The sequence below is a fragment of the Hermetia illucens genome, chromosome 3, assembly GCF_905115235.1.
Source record: "Hermetia illucens chromosome 3, iHerIll2.2.curated.20191125, whole genome shotgun sequence".
NCBI classification, from domain to species: domain Eukaryota; kingdom Metazoa; phylum Arthropoda; class Insecta; order Diptera; family Stratiomyidae; genus Hermetia; species Hermetia illucens.
In genome coordinates, this window is record NC_051851.1 from 166,856,114 (window position 1) to 166,869,725 (window position 13,612).

Sequence of the window (13,612 nt, forward strand, 5' to 3'; positions counted from 1 at the left end):
TACAAATCAACCTCAACCACTGCGAGGCGGCGCAGGATCTACTCGCGCAAACCATCCGCGAGAAAAACATCGATGTGGCCATACTAAGTGAACCATACCGAAACCGCGGTGGTAGCGTTTGGGTCAAAGACCAAACGGGCCAAGCAGCGCTGTGGATTTGTGGAGAACAAGCCTTCCAGGAAATAATGGAGAACCCAGAGGAGGGCTTCATCAGAGCGAAGGTGAAGGGCATTCACATCTACAGCTGCTATGCTCTACCCAGCGCTACACTCGCCGAGTATGAGCGGATGCTTGCTGCTCTTGTTTTGGATGCAAGAGGACGTTGGCCGATCATAATAGGAGGCGATTTCAATGCGTGGGCTCTTGAATGGGGCAGCCGGGTAACTAATGTCAGGGGACGTGTTCTCCTCGAAGCATTCGCGGAGCTGGACGTGGTACTGGCGAATGTTGAGTCTTCGTACACTTTCCGGGGAAGGGGCCTGGGGTCTATAGTGGACCTGACATACGTGAGTGCCACTTTAGCCAGTAGAATCGCTTGGCATGTCAGTGAGGACTATACTCACAGCGACCACCAGGCAATCTGCATAGAGATCAAGGGCGGATCGAGCTCGAAAAAGAGTTTTCGCAGAATGCCGGGTGGTATGTTTGGCTGAACAGTGAAAGCTTTCGAGGGGGACACGTTTTCCGCGCTGTTCAAATCCGACATATCCCTGAATGGTACGGCTGGAGAGAAAGCCACCCAGATCACTCGTTGGGTGACGGAAGCATGCGATGCTACTATGCCCAGAAGGCGATTGCTCCCCAGTAGGCAACCCAACTACTGGTGGAACAACGAAATCGCTAGTTTGCGAGCCGCATGTTTTCGGGCAAGGAGGCTTTGCCAGAGGCTCAGGGGAAAACCCGGTGGCGACGATCGAGAGGAGGCACACAAGCAAAAAGAACTGCTTCAAACAGCTGTGCGACCATGCCGACATAAACCCTTGGGGCGAGGCTTACAGAGTGGTGATGAAAAGGCTGCGGAAATCACCCCAGGTGACCTGTCCGCGCCTCCTGAAACATATTGTTACCACTCTGTTCCCTCACCACGAAAATAGGGGAAGGCAAATTTGTGTCCAGCTAAATGACGGCATAATACCGCCTGTAACTGTGGAGGAGCTGCGGGAAATATATGGTAGGTTCGGTGACAACAAGGCCCCAGGGTTGGATGATATCCCCAACCGAGCTTTGAAACTGGCAGTGAAGACTAGGCCCGACCTTTTCGCCAACACCTTCGAGGTGTGCCTAAAAGAAGGAATATTCCCTGCCCAGTGGAAAAAGCAAAAGTTGGTGTTGCTTCCGAAGCCGGGCAAGCCACCTGGAAACCCAGCGTCGTACCGTCCTATCTGCCTGTTGGATACAATGGGGAAGATGATGGAGAGAGTCATCTACAACAGACTCCTGCCCATCGTCGAAGCCAGCAATGGTTTGTCGGAACGCCAGTTTGGTTTCCGACGCGCCCACTCTACGGTGGACGCAATTGGCATGGTGGTAAACCTGGCAAAAGGTGCATTGATTTCTGGCGGCTGCTGTGCCGTGGTGGCGTTGGATGTCAAAAACGCATTCAACTCGGCCAACTGGAATAGAATTAAACGGGCGTTGGCTGACATAGGTGTCCCCGGATACTTAGCGAATTTGGTGCGAAAGGTCGGTGGACACACAGGCTCATTCCCAACATTAGGGTGTGGCTTGAGCGAAAACATGGGGAGACCAACTACCACATTACCCAGTTCCTCATGGGACACGGTGGTTGCTACAGGCAGTATCTGCACCGCTTTTGGTTGGATGATTTTCCGAACTGTCCCAGATGCGATGGCATACCGGAGGATCCAGAGCATGTGATGTTTCACTGCCCACGATTTGCGATGGAGAAAAGGTGCTGGGCAGGAGCGGGACCCTGGAGAGCTTGGTTACTGAGATGCTGGAGTCCGAGGAGAAGTGGCTTGCGGTTGGCTCCGCAATCATCCAAATGCAGGAGGAGTTGCTGAAGGAACAAAGAAGGAGGACAGCTGCAAATAGAAGAAGGATGAGTGCCTAAGAGCAAACCTACCCCGCGAAGTAATACCTCAATGGTGGTCCCGCGGGGCTGGGGCTGGAGCGGCAGGATCTGCAGCATTCGAAATTTATTTCGGATGTTGCGGATGCGGACGGGTAGATGGCGCTGAACGTGGAAACTCTCCACTCACGCGTTTTCAGAACGCACCGGGGAAGTGGAGAGCCAGCGGTAAAAAAGTGCCGTTGGTTGGGACAGTAAGGACCGCATGGAAATAAGTCGGTCTCTTCTGTTCCCAACCGCGAGACAGATCACTTCAGCGCGAGTAATAGAAAAGTATTGTAAGAATTAAATAAAGTAAATCAAGTCAAATCTTTACAAGTCCAATCTTTTGATTTCTTTCAATCCGATCTCGACTTTTCTATTACGAAAATTCCCCGGGCATCTCACAAGAGCGAGCTTATCGTGAGAACAGTAAAGTTTCGATTCCGCCTCGTGAAGATTAGTTAAAGTGGTGACCCCGAAGAACAGCATCCTTGGGAACTCCAGCATCAGCGATCCCAAATAAATCGTTCCCACCAGTTACTCCGCAACAAACAACAAAGAAAGGATCGCAGTGTTTTCCCAAAATCTCGATCTTCAGCCCGGTGCGCGTAGCACATTCAACGGATTGGCACTTTTCTCGCCCGAAAACGAGTCTTGCTTTCGCTGCGTTGCTACAACGTCGGGGATAGTACGAAAACATTTCGCTCAGTCATCGCATCGCGAGCTAATCACCCAGCGCGCCCAAGTAGAGCCGAGCGCGCCCACGGCTCGAGCTGTCTAAGTGCCACCGGCGGACATTTTCGTCGCCCTTTCCTCGTTGCTCGGCCGGTCAAGTCAATCAACTGTCGAATTGCGGAACTGGGAACTCACAGGAAGGAAACGGCAGGTAGAGTCACGTAGCAGGGACAGGAGTAGCCGCGGCAACGATCAGCAGTAGCGACTGCTTATCGCATTCACGCCAGCCCGAGCCGGGAATCAACAGATCGGAGAGCTGTCCGGCCGTCATCCGCCCAACTTAAGCAGCAGCAGCAGCGGAGCCAACGCATTCCGGAACTCTTGCTTCCTTGCAGCCGAGCGGAAAATCGATAAATTTTCAATTGAAGAAGTGTTTGCGTATTCTCATCAGCCTTTGTCAAAATAATTGTTTGAAATTGAAATATTATTTAAAGAAAAAGTGACAATAAAATTAAAGCCGCTGCAAGAGACGGCGTTGAGGTGTTTCAAATCGCAAGTTCTCTGTTTTCCCGGTGTTTTTGGTCTGCGCTGGAGAGCGTCCGCTTCGGTCGTCGTTTTCTTTTTCTCGTTTCGTGCGTGCATTTGTGGGTGCGGCCTGCCGTGTCGGTGTAAATTTCACCGCGTTTCAGTATAAACTCACCGCGTCTGCATCACAATATCGTACTTCTCGTTAGGAAAAATGTCGTTTGAAAATAAAGACGCGGCAGGCCCATCGGACCCACAAGTGACCGCCCTCGCCGTACGCGTTCCTCCGTTTTGGCGTCGGAACCCCGAGCTGTGGTTCGTGCATTTGGAAGCACAGTTCCAAATGTCCGGTATCACATCGGACGCGACCCGTTTCAACTACGCGGTGGTCGGCCTGGACGAAGAGTCCATACTTCTGGTGTCCGACGTAGTGAAGTCGGCATCGTATGCTCAGCTCAAGAGCGAGTTGATCAGGCGCCTGTCGGCAAGCGAGTCGGCAAAATTAGACCACTTGCTGGCGGGTTTAACGTTGGGTGATCGAACTCCCAGCCAATTGCTTCGTGAAATGAGGCAATTGGGTGGGAGCAAGATCGGCGACGACCTGATCAAGTCGCTCTGGCTGCGTCGGCTCCCGGAGGGCACCCAGGCGATCCTAGCATGCGTCTCCGGTTCCTTGGAGGAACTAGCAGCAACGGCCGATCAAGTACAGGAGGTGTACGTTCGCCCAACCATAGCGGCCGTTCAACCACCGTCGGATGAGGTCGGCGACTTACGGCGCGAGATCGCGGCCTTAACTGCCAGCGTGGCCGAGATGCGGGCGACGTTGGACGCTCAGCGTTCGAGTGCCAGGCCGCGAGCTCGCTCACGGTCTGCCACACGAAAAGGGCGTTCGGGTAGCAGGTCGTCAAGACAGCCTGCGGACCAGGGTATTTGCTGGTATCATCGTAACTTCGGAGATAAAGCGACAAGATGTACGCTACCTTGCAAATTCGCGCCTACCACAAAAAACTAGGTCCGCGGGGGGTCTTGGCGACGGCCACCCAGAGCGCAGCGCCACGTCGCCTAACTATTTTCGACCCCCTCAGCAGGCGCAACTACCTCGTCGACACGGGTGCGGAGGTTTCGGTTCTTCCCGTACCCCAGCATCATCGACTATATCCACAACCCCTCAAACTGGCGGCAGCAAATTCATCCCGCATCAATACATACGGGTACAGGCAAGTGGACGTGAGTCTTGGCTTGCGTAGGACGTTTCCGTGGCGTTTCATCCTGGCGGATGTCAGCTTCCCCATATTAGGCGCAGACTTCTTGTGTCACTATGGGTTGCTGGTGGACTTGCAAAATAAGTCCCTTATAGACCCCACAACCAAACTAAATTCGTCGGGCCAAATGGTATCTCACGCTGACAATAACCTTTCCGTTCTTTTGGAAGACATCTCCGACTCTCGTGTTCGGACACTCCTCCAAAAGTTCAGCCAGATAACTACCGAGTGTAGTCTCTCGAAACCAGTAAAGCACAATGTGCAGCACCACATAAATACTACTGGTTCCCCGATTTTCTCAAAGGTGCGTCCTCTACCACCCCAGAAACTGGCTATCGCGCGGAAAGAATTTGAACAACTTGTTCAACAGGGTATCTGCAGGCCCTCAAACAGCTGTTGGTCTTCCCCTTTACATATGGTCCCTAAGCCAAATGGCGAATGGCGTCCCTGTGGGGATTACAGAAGGCTAAACGCACAGACTGTTCCTGACCGATATCCAATTCCACTCATCCACGACTTTGCGCATCACCTCGCGAATTGCCGCATCTTTTCGACCTTGGACTTAGCCAAGGCATACCACCAAATCCCAGTAGCTCCTGAAGACATTCCAAAGACGGCAATATGCACACCCTTTGGACTCTTCGAGTTCACCCGAATGACTTTCGGATTGTGCAATGCGGCGCAAACCTTTCAAAGGTTCATTCACTCAGTCCTGCGAAACCTCGATTTCTGTTTCGTCTATTTGGATGATGTTTTGGTCGCTTCTTCTACTGAGTCTGAGCACTTAGCCCATCTCGAGTGCATTTTTCAACGTCTCCTTGAGGCCGGTTTAGTCTTAAACGTTGAGAAGTGCAAATTCCTTCAAAAACAGGTGAGATTCCTCGGCCACTCCATTTCCTCTGAAGGAATACAGCCCGACCCAGACAAGGTGCAAGCAATAACAAGCTTCCCGCGTCCAAAAACAGTGAGGGAGTTGAGGAGGTTCTTGGGCATGCTAAACTTTTACCGTCGTTTCCTGCCCAAGGCCGCCCATCACCAGTCCGTTTTGAACGCGTACTTGTCTGGCCCCAAAACAAAAGACACGCGAGAGATTGTGTGGTCTGAAGAGGCTGTCTGCGCGTTCAATAAATCCAGACAGCAACTGGCTGATGCTACACTTTTGGCATTTCCTCATCAAGATGCACCCCTAGCCGTTTTTGTTGATGCCTCTGACATCGCAGTAGGTGCTGCCCTTCACCAAAAGGTGGACCAAGTTTGGCAGCCGTTGAGCTTCTTCTCGAAGCAGTTGAATCCCGCTCAACGGAACTACAGCACCTACGATCGCGAACTGCTCGCCGCATACCTGTCCATTAAATACTTCCGTTTCTCCCTAGAAGGCAGGCCGTTCACATTGTTCACGGACCATAAGCCTCTCACGTTCGCTTTGAAACAGAAGCCCGACAAAGCGTCCCCTCGTCAGCTTCGACACCTGAGCTTCATAAGCCAGTTCACGTCAGACATCCAGCACGTGTCCGGGAAGGACAACATTGTTGCTGACGCTTTGACTCGTGTCTCCGAAGTTAACATCCCCGCCTCACTCGATTTCTCGGCTATTGCCAAGGCGCAAGTGGATGACGCAGCACTTCAGAGCCTCAAGTCCAACCCCAAATACAAATTTCGGGAGTTGCCCATCTTCGGCTCAAACCTCTCGCTCTGCTGCGAAGACTCGGAAAAGGGACCTCGGCCATACATTCCGGCCACATTTCGCAAGGAAGTGTTCCACGCAGTTCACGACTTGGCGCATCCCGGCATCAGGACAACAAACCGGTTAGTCACCGGAAAATACTTCTGGCCCTCCATGAACAAGGATATCAATTCCTGGGCCAGAGAGTGCATCGCATGCCAGAAGTGTAAAGTCTCCAGGCATGTAAGGAAAGAAGTGGGCTCATTCCCCCGCACTACCAAGCGTTTCCACACAATACACCTCGACATAATAGGGCCTTTGCGAGACTCGCACGGTTACAAGTATTGCCTCACAATCATCGACAGGTTCACGCGGTGGCCTGAGGCAATACCTCTGAAAGACATTACGGCGCAATCTTGTGCCGAAGCCCTCTGCCGAGAGTGGATACCTCGCTTTGGCGTCCCTGCAGTGATCATCACTGACCAGGGAATGCAATTTGAGTCCACCCTTTTCTCCGAGTTAGGCAAACTCCTGGGTTTTAAACGCCAGCGGACTACTGCATACCACCCGCAGTCCAATGGGATGCTAGAACGTTGGCACCGGATGCTGAAAGCCGCCATTATGGCACGCGACGACCCGTCCTGGACTCAAGTCTTGCCTCTCGTCCTACTCGGCCTTCGAACAACCCGCCGAGAGGAATTTGCTGCCAGCCCCGCGGAGCTGGTTTACGGGGAGAACCCAAGACTCCCAAGCGATCCGGTCTTCGACAAGAGATCGGGTCTCACGGAGTCGGGGTTGGTGCGTCTGCTGAGGGACAATCTCCGTCGCATCAAAGCGCCACCACCCACTCGACACTCGTCCATACCTGCTTGTTCGCCCAAGGAACTGGACACATGCACGCACGTGCTGATCAGGACGGATGCCGTCCGGAAGCCGCTGCAGCCTCCATATGAGGGCCCGTACCGCGTTCTCGAGCGGGGAGAACATTTTTTCCAGCTCGAGATCGGTGGTCACAAAAAGGCGGTCTCTTTGTCCAGGCTGAAACCCGTGTGCGCCCCGAAGCAACGTCGTGTCCGCTTTGTGGATTAACGGCGAACGAAGTTCGGGGATCCGTCGCCGAAACCCCTAGGTTTCGTCTGGGGGCGGAGTGATGTGGCGCGGCAGGATCTGCAGCATTCGAAATTTATTTCGGATGTTGCGGATGCGGACGGGTAGATGGCGCTGAACGTGGAAACTCTCCACTCACGCGTTTTCAGAACGCACCGGGGAAGTGGAGAGCCAGCGGTAAAAAAGTGCCGTTGGTTGGGACAGTAAGGACCGCATGGAAATAAGTCGGTCTCTTCTGTTCCCAACCGCGAGACAGATCACTTCAGCGCGAGTAATAGAAAAGTATTGTAAGAATTAAATAAAGTAAATCAAGTCAAATCTTTACAAGTCCAATCTTTTGATTTCTTTCAATCCGATCTCGACTTTTCTATTACGAAAATTCCCCGGGCATCTCACAAGAGCGAGCTTATCGTGAGAACAGTAAAGTTTCGATTCCGCCTCGTGAAGATTAGTTAAAAGACCGGGGTGGTTTTTAGTGGGGGTGAATCCCCGTGTCTTTCTAAGATTTTCCACCTCCGTGTACGCACAAAAAAAAAAAAAAAATCCATTAGCACCTTAGATAAGCTCCTGAGAAAGTAACCATTCATTCAGCAAGACCAACCCCTTACTTCATAAATAGTCATTTTAAGTGACTATATGAAAAATGGAGGACCATTAGGTATGAAAAGCTGTGTGCATTTCATATGTAAGAATATTTTGGTACACTACCATTCCATCTGTAATGAATCACTGCAGTGTGATATTAACATCCTACGCCTTGGATTCTAGTGAAAATTGCACGAAACAGATAATTTTCACAAACCACAACTTGTAAATAATGGAAAGATTTGCACCAAAATTTCCAGTATCAGCTGAGCAACAAGGTTACGAACCTAAGAGCGAAATTCCTCAATTTAAAAACCTCATATTAAAACATCTTTCGAAAAAACGTGGAAACAAATAGATAAAAGCTAATGGTAATTTCAGAAATTAAAAGAAAAATATTTTAAATGAAATTTTCAGTTTATTTTCATAATCCATGAGGAGCATCCGAAATGCATTAACTTAATATACACCAAATAGAACTGCTGTGCGAAAATAAACTTTACTTGAATATCTTTTCTAAAAAAATCATGCTTGAAATTGAACTCCGCAATATTCGGGTTCAAATATTATATTTGCAAAGTAATCCATTCAATAACTGAAATTACATATAATAAGTAAAATATACAAGTTCATAAAAACACCAAACAGAACCTAAGAAATACGCAAAAGTTCCACTAAACCCGTATCCCGAATCTGATAAAAAGTATGAAGGTTTGTTTATGCAAATTTCCTTGTTTGAAGTTCGAGGTGTTCATTCCTTGAGTATATTTGATTAAATGGTTCTCATATGCAGTGTATAGGTCAAAAGTAAAAATACATACACACATTTATTGTTAATATAATGAAGTGGAAAGTTAAACAAAAAACTTGTGAATTTCATTTGCGATAGAATTTACAAGATTTCTGTACAGAATGGATATATAATTTAATTGTAACGCTGAATAATATTTATATAAATACATATTTATGTATAGTAAAATTCAAAAGAAATGTTTAAATTTAACAGATTCAGGTTTTCAAAGGTTCAGGGACCGATCAATCTTTTATCTATCCGAACTCTAATCGGAATTAATAATTACACAATTGAAATCAGAAACGGTGATTGACACTTTTATATTTCAACAAAGCGATGTTATGTATATTTCCATACTAGCGCACAATTAAATGCATTTTACCTAAGTTGGTTGGCTTAGCGAATATGGAAATATTATATTTTCGCACGTAATGTTCTGAAATTGTCGGATGTGCGTTGCCCTATTCCAATACAGTGACGTGTAGACAGGGCCTTTTTGTTGGGGAGCGCTGGAAGACAGATTTTTGATCGATTGTTCGAGGAGAGAAAGGCAGGTTGATTCTTCGTGTTAAGCGACCGTCTACCTGGAGAGATGAGGAACGTTTCAGACCGGAATGGGGATTCAGTTTTGGAAAGTTATAGTGAATTGAATTAGAAAACTGCTCCTTCCTTCTATAGTTATGGTGGCTCCAAATTCTTCGAAAAGGAGGAAAAGGACATTTATCATTTATTATCAATGCCCCTTTATCCGGAGATTTGCTAGGAATCATATATATGTACTGAAGGTTAGTTTATTAATTCTGTTAAACTTTGGTTGGAAGTGAGTTGAATCAAGTAATGAAGATATCCCAATAGATTACACCTAGTGAGAACCAAATACGTAAGTAATGCAGAAGTTAATCCGGGAATAAACTAGAAATCTGCTATAAATTGTATACTTAGATCTTAGCCATAAGGCAGAGAAACGACGGCGCGATGGTTGGGAAGCTAGAGCACTGGTCTCTTGTTGGCCTGGGTTCGGCACCCAGTCGTCGTGGATGTTTATGTTCATCTTGTATTTGGTGCTGTGAGCTTGCACATCAGTAACCATGGTACATCAGTAAGTGCGGTAATAATAAAACTGAGGCATAGTCCATACGGTGGTGTTCTATACTCCACTAAGTAGTCATCAGGAGATAAATAAACATTAACAATTATTTGATGATGTGATCTATCTTGCCCCTTGAATACGTTTTGGCGCTCGGTCCAAGTAAATCACACCGTCTTTAATTATAAAATGGCTACCGGATATGGATCCAACCTTTCCGGGGTTGTACCCTGCAAAGGCTTATTTCATTAAGGTTATAAATAAAGCTAACTCTGTGTTAGTTGACGACATCCATACAGACTAGGGATGCCGGATGTGGATCACCGCCCTTGGGTCAAGAGTTTTTCTGGTCCCATGCCCGGTGTTTGTTTTCCAATTTAGCACGGGATATTTTCCGTGGTGTCCGGATAGCTGAGCGGTTAGACGTACGGAAGATCGCGGTTCAAATCTCACTGGTGGTAGTGGAATTTGTATAGTGATTTGACGTTGATACCAGTCGTTTCAGCTGTGAATGAGCTACATGAGTCAAATCAGGGTAATAATCTCGGGCGAGTGCAATCCTGACCACATTGCCTCCTATATGATACTGTTATCCTGTAGAGTACCGTGACGATCTTCAAGGAAGTGCTCTAACACACTTCAAGGTGGTGATCCAATTGAATTGTTGCGCCAACGATTATTATTTCCGAGTTGTCACAATCTCGGCAGATGTCGGATTTGACCTTATACTAGCATGAAGTGCCAAGCATTTAGACTCGGGCGATTCTACCTACTTAAAAACGAAAGGAGCGCTGGTGATAGTGGCCGGTGGTAGATCAATGGGAGAATCCGTCGAGAATTTCTCGCAACGTCGAGAACGTATGCAGAATGGTATACTTCTGCATGGTTTCAACCAGACTGTGTTACAGTCTCAGGATATCAAGGGAAGCCGTGAGGGATTTAAGCGCAATCCCTGTAGCTGACAATATTAGGGGATCTGCAACCACCCGCTCGAGGCGCCAAATTTCTTTGATTTCCCGAACCAGTGGCTCATAGTTCTTCTTCTTCTCCACGTATTTCCATCCGTTCTTGCTATTATGGGGAATAGCAATATCAATAATATACGTGGGGCGACCCATCTTGGCATCTAACAGCACGTCAGGCTTATTTTGTGGAATGTGCCGATTAGTTAGAACTTGCCGGTCCCAATACATGCTGTAAGCAGAACTATTAAGTATTGCTTCCGGTTCATATCGGTAAACCGGACATGTTCCGGTAATCAACCCATGCTTGTATTCAAGGTTTTGATGGATCACGTTACATACAGTATTATGTCTGGTGATGAATTGCACGGGGGCCATAATAGTGCGGCCAGAAATGGGATGCTCCAACGTCTCTAACGCCGAATCACACATTCTGCAGTGATCGTTCTCCACCCGCTCTTTCATGATGAGCTTTTTATAAGTTCGGGTAGCGACCACGCTGTCCTGAATAGCACACATGAACCCCTCCATCTTAGCACATAGCTATCTGTTCGACAAATGCAAATCGACAAATGGCTGCCAAAGATAATTCACGTGTTTACCGTGCATTGCCTTCGACTTACATTAGGGTACTTATAGAAATCTGTCTCGGTCATAGCTTCGATGTGGAGGTCCCCAATGCTCTGTCCGGCATACGGGTCGTGATGACCTTTGCGGATGGCTTGGATTTGACACTTTCCTAATCCAAATTTCATCCGAATATCACGGCTGAACATGTCAACTATTCGTAACAGACTTTTAAGATGGTCATCAGTACCAGCATACAGCTTGATTAAGTACATCAAGTGTATCAATTCGGACTTAGCACGTAGGCCATACCTTGTTACAGAGGGCATGGTTCCTCTAGCATCATTCAGTAGGAAAAAAAGGGGGTTCAGTGCCATGCAAAACCAAAGGGGACTCAATGAATCCCCTGGGGGATGCCTCTCCGTATGTGGATGCGCTCTGAGGTATTGGCACACTCTGATGAAGGCACCCTTCCATGACTGTCGCCAAAAATTGGCATAGTGAGGAAGGGTGGAAATTTTTCCGGGCGACTGAAGATCTGATTTATGCTACGTGCTAATTGACTATGTACGCTGGTAAATTTCTTATACCAGAAATTCTGCACTCGATCCAGATCTGGGCCCTTACAGTTCTTCGAGCTGTTTATGGCTCGTCGAACTTCCTCTTCGGTAACATCCGCAAAATTCATGCAAGGCGTATTGAAATGGTGGGTGTCTTCGGCGGTGATCCACTCAGCACGTTCAGCATGCTGGGCGGATAACCCCCAAAGTCCACCCCAATACTCTTTCGCTTTCGTCACAGAAAACTGTACGGTCTGGACGTTTTGTTGGGATTCGTTGAGAGATCTGAAAAAACTCCGCTTGTTGGGCGCGTAAGTTGCATTCTGGACACATCTGGAGCGACTTTTGCCATACTATCTTAACCGACTGTATATGACAGAAAGTTTCTGCTTTATTGTGTCCAGAATCTCATCTACGGGTGTCTCACTGGGGATGGCATAGTTCCGGTGAACCCTCTGCACTTTCAGTCTAGCAATGTCCTGCCTTAGTGAGTCCCGCCGACGTTCCAGACGAATTTGCCATGGTGGAACTCTTCGGTCACTCAAACCAATAACGTGAAAGCGAATCTTCTGACCGTGCAATCTGACAACCACAATTGCACCACAATATGCAAGTGATTGCAGTTGCAGCAGCGCTATATCAGCCCACTGCCAAGATGCAAACTCATCATTGATTTGAGATAGAATTCCCGGAGTTGCTGGAGATAGATAGAGCCTGGAAATACCTGGTCTATGCAAAGGATCCATTTCTGAGAATTCTATACACGCTCTTTGGAATTCGTCTCGAACCTCAGCGAAAACTTCAGCCGCACGGTGGAGAAGAGTGCTTCGGCGAGTATCGAAACTGTTGCCTGCAGTGCGGCGTGGTGTTGTTGATGCCGCCGCCTCTGCCCACATCGACTCTCGGTCACCAGTTTCCGCGGTGACCTCAAGTCGACTACGCTCCCTTACGATGGCCGAGATTGTGTCGCTGTGAGTTATAAAGCGGTACTGGTCTGCGATTCGCTGCAGAGTCACGTGCGCGAATTGCGCGAAACGCTCGACGAATCTCTGGTGCAACAAGGGGCGGTAAGATACCCGTCCCCGGCGTTATTCCTCAGGGAATTCATAGCTGTGACGATTTTCCCAAATTCATTGCCTTCTCTGTGAATCCTGGACATAAATTTAAGTCTTGGTAGGGAGAGGTTCGGTATTCTCAACTCTGAAGGTTTTCCCCATCATCACCTTATATCCATTGAAACCCTTGCCCATCTTCTTGGGGCGGGTCTTTTTTTCTTCTCATAGAAATTAGCTGTTCCAATTCATTTTCATAATGACCACTGCATTATATTTCTCGGTCTATAAGCAGGTCACCGGTTGAAGAAACTTAGTCTCATATCTTTCAAGGTCATTTGCACGAAGTGTCTCCATTTTAGCACTTGTTCGCTATTTATGTAAGCTTTTAATTTTTTTTTGAATCATCCTTTTTTGCACCGCCATATAATGGGAAAAAATCCAAGAAATCAACACAGCAGTACTAATTTTAAATCAATTCACAGTCGTTTACAATTTCTCATTTTATAAAAAAAAAATATTGGAAAAAAAACTGCATTAATTCATGATAATTTGCTTTACAATTAACACGATATTCTTGTGAATTCACAACAAATAACTGCAAGTCATTATTTGCGTTTTTTCATCTAATTGGGTTCATATTATTTTTCTTTTGAATGTAGGCTGAAATATGTAAATCACGTTACTTATTATGCATAAA

General features: G+C 47.6%; 1 protein-coding gene and 1 long non-coding RNA gene across 3 annotated transcripts in view; one reads left to right on the forward strand and one right to left on the reverse strand.

The window, feature by feature from the left end:
- Positions 1-13,612, reverse strand: part of LOC119650699 — a 97,449-nt gene that overhangs the window by 27,027 nt on the left and 56,810 nt on the right. The window lies entirely within an intron of this gene.
- LOC119650700 lies at positions 2,331-3,279 on the forward strand. Its single transcript, XR_005249353.1, has 2 exons — positions 2,331-2,370; positions 2,483-3,279. It is a non-coding gene; the product is annotated as an uncharacterized LOC119650700 (long non-coding RNA).